Below are 9,360 nucleotides of genomic sequence, written 5' to 3'. Positions count from 1 at the left end.
CTGATCTGAATACAGCCGCAAGTCAGAACGCCGCTGATTGGTTCTTCACTTAGTGGCGGGTTTTCAATTTTATTTGAATTCAAATTAAAAAGAATAATAAAGTAAAAAGAATAATTTTATAAACAAATAGTAAATTTTGTGTAAAATTTCAATAGGAATACAAATATATTATATTAATAAATAAATACATTTTTGATCTAATAATTTAAACTTAAATTGATAAAATAAAAATACTGAAAACAATTATTTTCATTACATTAAGATAATATTCTAGACTGTTTTTTTTTTTTTAACAAATTTTATTATAATTTATTTGAAATAAATTTGAAATTTAAGAAAAATAAACACATTGACAACAAACAACAAATCCAACAAATAATTGTATTTTCTAACCTCAAAAATGATGAGAGAAAATTTCTCACTTAAAAACATGTTAAAACAACAGAACAAAACAAATATGTAGTAAAACGTGAAGCAATTGCACAAAATTGAATGTATTTCATACATTTTGTTTAAGATTAATGATAAATAACATTAAATAAAGATGACAAAATTACTAACTTGCTCTCCGCCGGCACGTTTGATGTATCTCTCCGGCAAATTGGAATATTTTACCGATTCTTTGCGCAAACAAGATCCAAAAAATTGAATCCTCGTGGCATTTTCTACTCTTCTTGAACTTTAATTCACTAATTATAACACAATTAATATGAAAAATAAACTTATAATAATGACAAAATCAAACCACCTAACCTTAACTGATCTGAATATAGCCGCAAGTAAGAACGTTGCTGATTGGTTCTTCACATCTTCACTTAGTGGCGGGAAGTTTTCAATATATTTGAATTCAAATTTAAATTAAACAAACTTTTTCTTTGTGTAAACAGAATAATTATATAAACAAATAATAAACTTTGGATAAAATAATTTTCTACATAAAGTTTCAATAGCAATAAAAATATATATTATTATATTTTTTTTATTTCCATAAGTCACAAACCCACAATATTAATTATTAATAATAAATAACTTATTTTTTTGGTTTTCAATCGATTTCTAAGTACTTTCTTTATTTTCATAAGAATGTGAATAATAATAATAATTATAATAATAAAAATAATTATTATTCTTATCGTTATTATTATTATATTTTAAAAATGTATTATATAAAATAAAAAATATATTTAATTTTACAATATTTTATTATAATAATATTACTTAATAATAATAATAATAATAATAGTAATAATTATTATTCATAATAAAATTTTTAGAGGCCTTTTTCATTATGTTTATTTTTTATCTGAAAATGTTATTATCAATATTAAAAAACGGCTAAAAAAACAAATAAATAAATAATAATTATTATTTTTGGTATTAATTTCATTAATTTGTTAACTATTTAATTAATTATATTTGCATTATTTTTTAAATTATTATGAATATTATTATTACATTATAAAAAATGGAAATAGAATTGAATTATTAATTAAATAATTATTATTAAATAATATACTATAATTACCGTATTTTAATATATTTGTTTATAAAATTAAATATAAATAAAAAATAAATAAATAATGAATAAAGAAAACGATTTTTGTACGCAATAATAATTAAAATGCTCTCTTGGCATTGCAATGCGTTTCAAATGTCCGTTCTTCGACCTGTTCGGTGTCTGTTATTTAATACTATCGCGGGGCACTCAACAATCGTAATAAGCGACCACCCTGTCATCATTTCTATATTCGTAGTGCCCATAATTCTAATTGATAATAATCTCAACTCTCGCCACAGTCAAAGAAAAAAAATTCATTTTTCGCTTATAAGAAAATTATTAATCAATTTTCATTTACAATTTTTACCAAAAACTAATACTGAAATTATTCGTTCAAATGCAATTTATTTGATTTAAATAAAAATTATTTGATTCAAATAAATATTTATTAAAAATTTTAAATGAAATACAATTTATTTGATTTAAATGAAAATTATTTAAATCAAGAAAATATTATTATTCAAATCAAATACAATCAAAAATTAAATTTTCTTTTAAAAAATTTAATAATAATAAAAAAATATAATAAATAAAACTTTTAATAATAAAAAAATTTATTATTATTATCAGAAAAATTTCTACATATTTATGTATAAAAAGAAATGATTTATTTATTAAGAATAAGAAACAAAATTTCTATTAATTTATTTAATGAAAATTCATCAAAAGAACAAAAAAAATGTTCAAAAGAACAATGGAGTTATTCTTTCGAATAGAAAAAATATTTTCTGTACAATATGAACAAAACATTGAGAATTAATTTTACTATTATTTTCACCATATGAATGAATTCCTTGAGTCATAATTTAGTGTAACATGTCAAACTGAATGTGACTTTTTTCTAATTGCTTTTCTACGAAATTTCAAATTTTTCGAGAGAAAAGCTTTTATGTTCTTTCAATTATTTTTCATATTGGATTTATTTCGAGAGGAATATAGTTAGATATATTGAGTGTTTAAAAAATGTTCCTCAAAAAAATGTCTCCAATTCTCAATTTTAATAAATTATGAGGGAAATAGTAATTAAAAAAAAATATTCTACAACAATTTTTACGACCAAATAGAGTTTAAAGTTTTAAGTGTTATTTGCATCTATAAATTTTCATTATTTCTAAAAACATATCCTAATAATAATAAATTAATCATTATTACTTAATTATAATTAAATATTCCAGACTGTAAAAAATATTTTAAAAAATATTTCATAATAATAATAATTATAACATAATTACAATTAAATATTCCAAACTGAAAATAATAGTTCAAATAAAAAAAATTCCTTTGAAAAAAATTTTTATTTACACTAATTGATGATTTGATTTTGGTAAATTAATAAATTAACTATTTAATTATCAGTAAATATTCCACAATGAGGAAAAAATTAATCTGAAGAAAAAAAAATTCGTTTGAAAAAATTTGTATTTTTAGTAATTTAGTATTTGATTGAAATAAATTTCTCCCAGTTTAGCATGAAGGGGGGGGGGGGTAATTAATTAATTATTTTTTAATTATAAGTAAATAATCCAAATTAGAAACAAACTAGTTTTAAAAAAGCCGCTTTTAGTAAATCTTTATTTCTATTAGGAGATTATTTTATTCCAATAAATATTTTCCAGTTTAGCATTAATTTATTTCTCTCCTAATACAGGGGGAGAAATAAATTAATTAAACAACTATTTAATTATCAGTAAATATTCCAGATGGGAAAAAAATTAAAGTGGATAAAAAAATTTGTTTGAAGTAAAGTTTTATTTCTATAGTAATTCATTGTTTGAATTAAATAAATTTTTTCTAGTTTATTATGTTCAAATAAAAAAAATTAGTTTTTGAAGTAAATTTTTTTTTCTACTAATTAATTATTTCATTCAAAGAAATATTTTCTATTTTAGCATGGTGAGTAGGGAGGGGGAGTAAATTAATTTATCAACTACTTAATTATCAGTAATAATTCCAAACTGGAAAAAATTAGTTAAAATAAAAAAAATTAGTTTGAAGTAAATTTTTATTTCTATTAATTGATTATTTTATTTGAATAAATTTTTCCATTTTAGTACGTAGAGTGGGAGGGGGGTAAATTAATTCATAGTCATTTAATTACAATTAAATCTTCCAGATTGTAAAAAAATTCGTTTGAAGAACATTTTTAATTGAATTAATTGATTACTAGCAACAAATCGCGCGGCTAACTTCTTACTATACCTTTTTTTAAATAAAATTAGCAATTTTAAAAATAATAAAATTTGAAAATTTGAAAATTTAAATTTTTGTTGAAAATACTAAAAAAATTCAATTTTGTAGAATTTAAAAATAATTGCAAAAATTCTTAAAAAAAAAAAATTTTTATTAAATTCAACTATGTTCAAATCTTGAAAAAAATTCTCGTAAAAATCCCTATTATCTTTAGAAATAACAAAATTCTTCTCCAAAGTTCAATTATTTTCAGAAATTTTTCCAATTTTAATGATTTTCAATAATAAAATATTTCCCAAAACGAATTCAATTATTTAAAAAAAAATTTAATTCGAAATTTTAGAAAATGACAATTTTGAATGAATGAATTAAATAATAAAAATTTCAGAGGAATTCTATTATTTACAAATTCTTTATAAATTTCTTCCCAATAATTCAATTATTTTCATGAAGAATAACATTTGTTTAACCAGGAATTCAATTATTTTCATAAATAATAAAAATCATCACAAAATTTTAATTATTTTTGGTACAATGTTAATGGAATTTCTCGAAAAATGTAATTATTCTTAAAATTTTTATTAAAATTAATTTTCAAAGATTTTAATGAAATAATTTTTAACAATTCGATTTTTTTTCAAAATAATTTGAATTAAATTCTTTGTAGAATTAAATTAATTTCAATAATATCAAAATTCAATTATTTTTAATATCTACTATTTCAATAAAAATTCACAAAAGAATTGAATTATTTAAAAAGAAATATATTATTAAAATTCATCGCAAAAATTAAAGTATTTATCATAAATAATAAAATTCTTCTCAGGTATTCAATTATTATCAATACAATTATTAAAAAATTTAATTTTCAAAGAAATTCTTCAAAAGAATTTAATTAAGATTATGTAAAATTTTAATAAAATTCTTCCTAAATTCAATTATTTTCATAAACAATAAAATTCTTCGAAAAAATTCAATTATTATCAAATTTTTTGATAAAATTCTTTGCAAGAATTCAATCATTTGCAAAATGTTTTATAAATTTTTTCGCAATAATTCAATTATTTAACAAAAAAATTAATAAAAGTTCTTCATAAGAATTCAATTATTTTTGAAAATTTTAATAAAATTTGTTGCAAAATTTCAATTATTTTAAAAAAGTTTGATAAAATTCTTCGAATCAATTCAATTATTTTAAAAAATTTTGAAAAAATTCTCGGCAAAAATTTCAATAATTATTTTCAAAAATTTTCCTCAATTCAATGATTTTTATAAATATCTACTAAAATTTTTCAAAAGAATTCAATTATAAAAAATGTTATTGAAATTCTGCGCAAACATTTAATTATATTCATAAAATAATTAAAATTTCACAAGGAATTCAATTATATTTTTATAAATAATAAAATTTTTTAAGGAATTCAATTATTATTTTCATAAAAAATAATTTAAAATTTTAGAAAATAATAATTTAATTAAAATGATGAAAATAATTTTGATGAAGAAATCGATCACTCTGAGTCTTCGACTCGGAGCAATTGATATCTTCAAGTTTTCTAAACAATACTTTTATAAGTTGTTTAATTTAAAAAAGGTTTGAATTTTGAATTTTTGAATGTCTTAATTCCTGTCGAAAATCCTGTTCCAAAAATAAGATTAAAATATAAATTGTGCAAATATTTTTCTTCTTTTTCTAAAACAAAATAATAATTTTCTTAACAAAATTGTGATTCAAAAAGAAAATAATGGAAAATAAATAAATTTTCTATTTCTTCATCACAGTTTTTTTCTAGTTTTTTAGAAGTAGTAAAGAACAAAAATAATTTCAATTTGACAAAACATAATATTTAACAAAATTTTAGTCTTTTAATGAAAAGAAGTAAAAAAAATATTGATGATTTCTATTTTCTATCTAAAGTTAACAAAAAACAAAAGTATAAAGAAAAGATAACTTCAGAAAAAGTGAGGGACAGAAAAAGTGAATGAAAGAATGAAAGAACATTCAAATTAATATAGTTAATTAATTAATAATTAATAATAATAATAGTTAATATTTGATTTTAATTTTCTCTTGTTTTATTTTTTATATTATCATTATAAATATTTCAGTAAAACCTGTATAATTTAGACTGAATAAAAAACAAAAATATTCTCAGAAATATAATTAAAATATTTTATAATAAAAAATAAAAAATTTTATTTCTATTAATTAAATATTTGATTGAAATAAATTCACGCTTTTTAGTTTAGAGAACAGAATGGAGGGGAACAAAATGGAGAACAGAAGAGAGGGTGGGGGGTGTAAATTCAATTTCTAATTAAAATATATAATTAAATTGTTTCTTTTTGAAAGCAAAAAAATATTGAATGTATTAATGGAAAAAACTTGTGCAAATAATATAGCAAAAAGGGTATATTTCATATACTGAAAAATTATGTTAATGTCACCTATTCTTTTTATCTCACTTCCGGGCCATATTATGTCTAGCGTAAGGCACCCACCATGTAAATAAAAGCTCGGTATCTCGTACACCAAGAATTCACATGCAGTTCAGTCGTCATCATGAATGGTCGTCGTAGTCGTCGTAGTCGTCACAGTCAGGCCCTTAAATACTACACGTATAGTCGTTTACATCTCAGTCTTCAGTTAACTACAGGCCCTGACAGTTCAAAAATTCAATCGACGATCCTTCAGTTCAATTTCATCTCTGTACGTGTTCAGATCCATCAACAATATTCTCTTCAAGTCTTCTGTATATTTTTTTTTTACTTTTTTTTTATAATAAATACTTTTTTTTATTTTTTTAAACAAATATTGATGTTAAAAATAAATTTTTTAAATTTTCGCAAATATTACAGAAAATTATTTTTTAATTTTTGTAAATTATAATTACCATTTGTTTTAATTTTTAATTTCTCTTTTCGTTTTAGAAAAAAAATTGCAGTTAAATTAAAATTTTTTCTTTTCTATATTTGTAAAGAGTGGATAAAAAAATTTTACTGGCTTTCAAAAAAAATTTTTTTTAGTGCTTTGTGAGAAAGTGAGTGAAATAAATTATTTTTAAATTGGATATTCAAATTATAGAATTGAGAAAAGTGAATTGTTTTATAAAGTTGTACATGCAGAGAAATATTTTATTTGAATCAAATAAAATTTATTTGGTTCACTTAATCAAACAACATCAAATAAATATTTTTTTTGCCTAGTAATTTTTTTTTTTTGAAACAAATAAATTTTATTCAATTTCAATAACAATTCTATTTGACCTAAAAACATTTATTTAGGCCAAGTAAATTTTTTATTTGAAATAAATAAATTTCATTTGGACTAAAAAACATTTATTTGTGCCAAGTAAATTTTTTTAACGCAAATAAAATTTATTTTTAATTACAAAATTTACTTGACAAAAATAAATGTTTCCTGACGCAAATAAAATTTATTTGTTGCTAATTTTTACATTCGAAATAAATAAATTTCATTTGGGTTATAAAAACATTTTATTTGTGCCAAGCAAATTTTTTTAGCGTAAATAAAATTTATTTCTTTCAAATAAAAACTTTACTATTGGTACAAATAAATTTTATTTGCGCCAATTATATTGTTATTTAAATTAAATAAAATTTATTTCTTTTAAATAAAAAATTTGTTTCGCACAAATAAATGGTTTTTAGCTCAAAGAAAATTTATTTGTTAAGAAAAAAAATAATTCCACTTGTAAGTCATTAAATTTTCTTTTCAGCATGTATAAAAATTATTTAATTACAGTTATTCATGATTATAAAATTTTACGATTGCATTATCGGTAAGCGGAGTATAACATCTTGAAATTAAGAGAGAATTATGCTCCATTTATCACTAATGCGGTGGATAAAAATCAACGTGTTTACACTCAATCATCATCATCATCAGCATCACCACTTTTCTGCGGATCTTCAAAAAATATATTTTATTTGACAATGTCAAATTTTTTATTTGCTCCTAGCAGAACCCATATTTAAGCATTAACTCCGTAATTATGGCAGGAATTATGCTTAAAATATGCGGAATTGCAAACGAGTTATACATCATTTTATATTATTTTCACTGGACAGAAAATTGGACACCTTTTATTTTTCGAAACATGGAGGTGAGTTGCTTTTTATTTTTTAACAAAGTGTATAAATTTGTGATAGTTTTTTTTATAAACAATTTTTTCTAAAAATTATTTATCTTACTATACAATTCATATATATATATAGTAGAAGAATAATATTTAATTATTTAAATATTTGATTAACATAATTAAAAATATCCAATTATTAAACTATTTAATTAACATAATTAAACAATTTTCAAGAATTTAATTACTGTAATTAAACATTTTTTAATCATTTAAGTATTTAATTAATATAATTAAACAATTTTCAATTATTCAAGAATTTAATTACTGCAATTAAACATTTTTCAATTATTTAAATATTTAATTAATATAATTAAACAATTTTCAATTATTCAAGAATTCAATTACTGTAATTAAACATTTTTCAATTATTTAAATATTTAATTAATATAATTAAAATATATTCAATTATTAAAATATTTAATTAACATAATTAAACAGTTTTTAATTATTTAAGATATTAATTAATATAATTAAATAATATGCCACTATTTGAAGAGTAAATTAATAGTTTAAACGATATTCAATTATTTAAATATTTAATTAATATCATTAAGAACTATTCAATAGTTAAAATTAAAATTTGTAAGTTAATTATTATAATTTAATTGTAGTTGTTACTGATTGGGAGTTTATTCTAAATGTGCATTTACTTCGTAATTCATAATTCACTAATGATGATAATTTTTTGAAAAGAATAATTTTTGTTTTTCTATTTATTAATGAAATATATAATTTAAACTTTACTCAGTAAATTAAAATTATTAACATTGAAAACTGAAAATTTACTCACTAAATTAACAATTTTCAGTGTAAATTGATACCTTTTTCTGTAAATTAAAAATTTACACTGTAAACTAAAAATTTATTCTGTAATTAAAAAATTTTCTCACTTTAAATTGAAACCTTATTCTGTAAATTAAAAATTTACACTGTAAACTGAAAATTTACTCTGTAATTAAAAAATTTTTCACTGTAAATTAAAACCTTATACTGTAAATTAAAAATTTACACTTTAAAGTGAAAATTTATTAATTTACTAGTATAAATGGAAAATTTACTCTGTAAATTAAAAAGTTGCACTCTGAATTGAAACCTTACACTGTAAATTAAAAATTTACACTTTAAACTGAAAATTTATTAATTTACTAGTATAAATGGAAAATTTACTCTGTAAATTAAAAAATTGCACTCTGAATTGAAAACTTAATCTGTAAATTAAAAATTTACACTGTAAACTGTAAATTTATTAATTTACTAGTATAAATGGAAAATTTACTCTGTAAATTTAAAAAATTGCACTCTGCATTGAAAACTTAATCTGTAAATTAAAAATTTAAACATAGTAAACTAAAAATTTACTAGTATAAATGAACAATTTACTCTGTAAATTGTAAATCAACTTTCTAAATAATTGTAAATTTTTTCTTATAACAACACATAAAGTTTATT

This window comes from Leptopilina heterotoma, unplaced genomic scaffold (genome assembly GCF_015476425.1).
Source record: "Leptopilina heterotoma isolate Lh14 unplaced genomic scaffold, ASM1547642v1 Lhet_103, whole genome shotgun sequence".
In the NCBI taxonomy this organism is placed as follows: Eukaryota; Metazoa; Arthropoda; class Insecta; order Hymenoptera; family Figitidae; genus Leptopilina; species Leptopilina heterotoma.
This window is presented reverse-complemented; position numbering follows the sequence as displayed.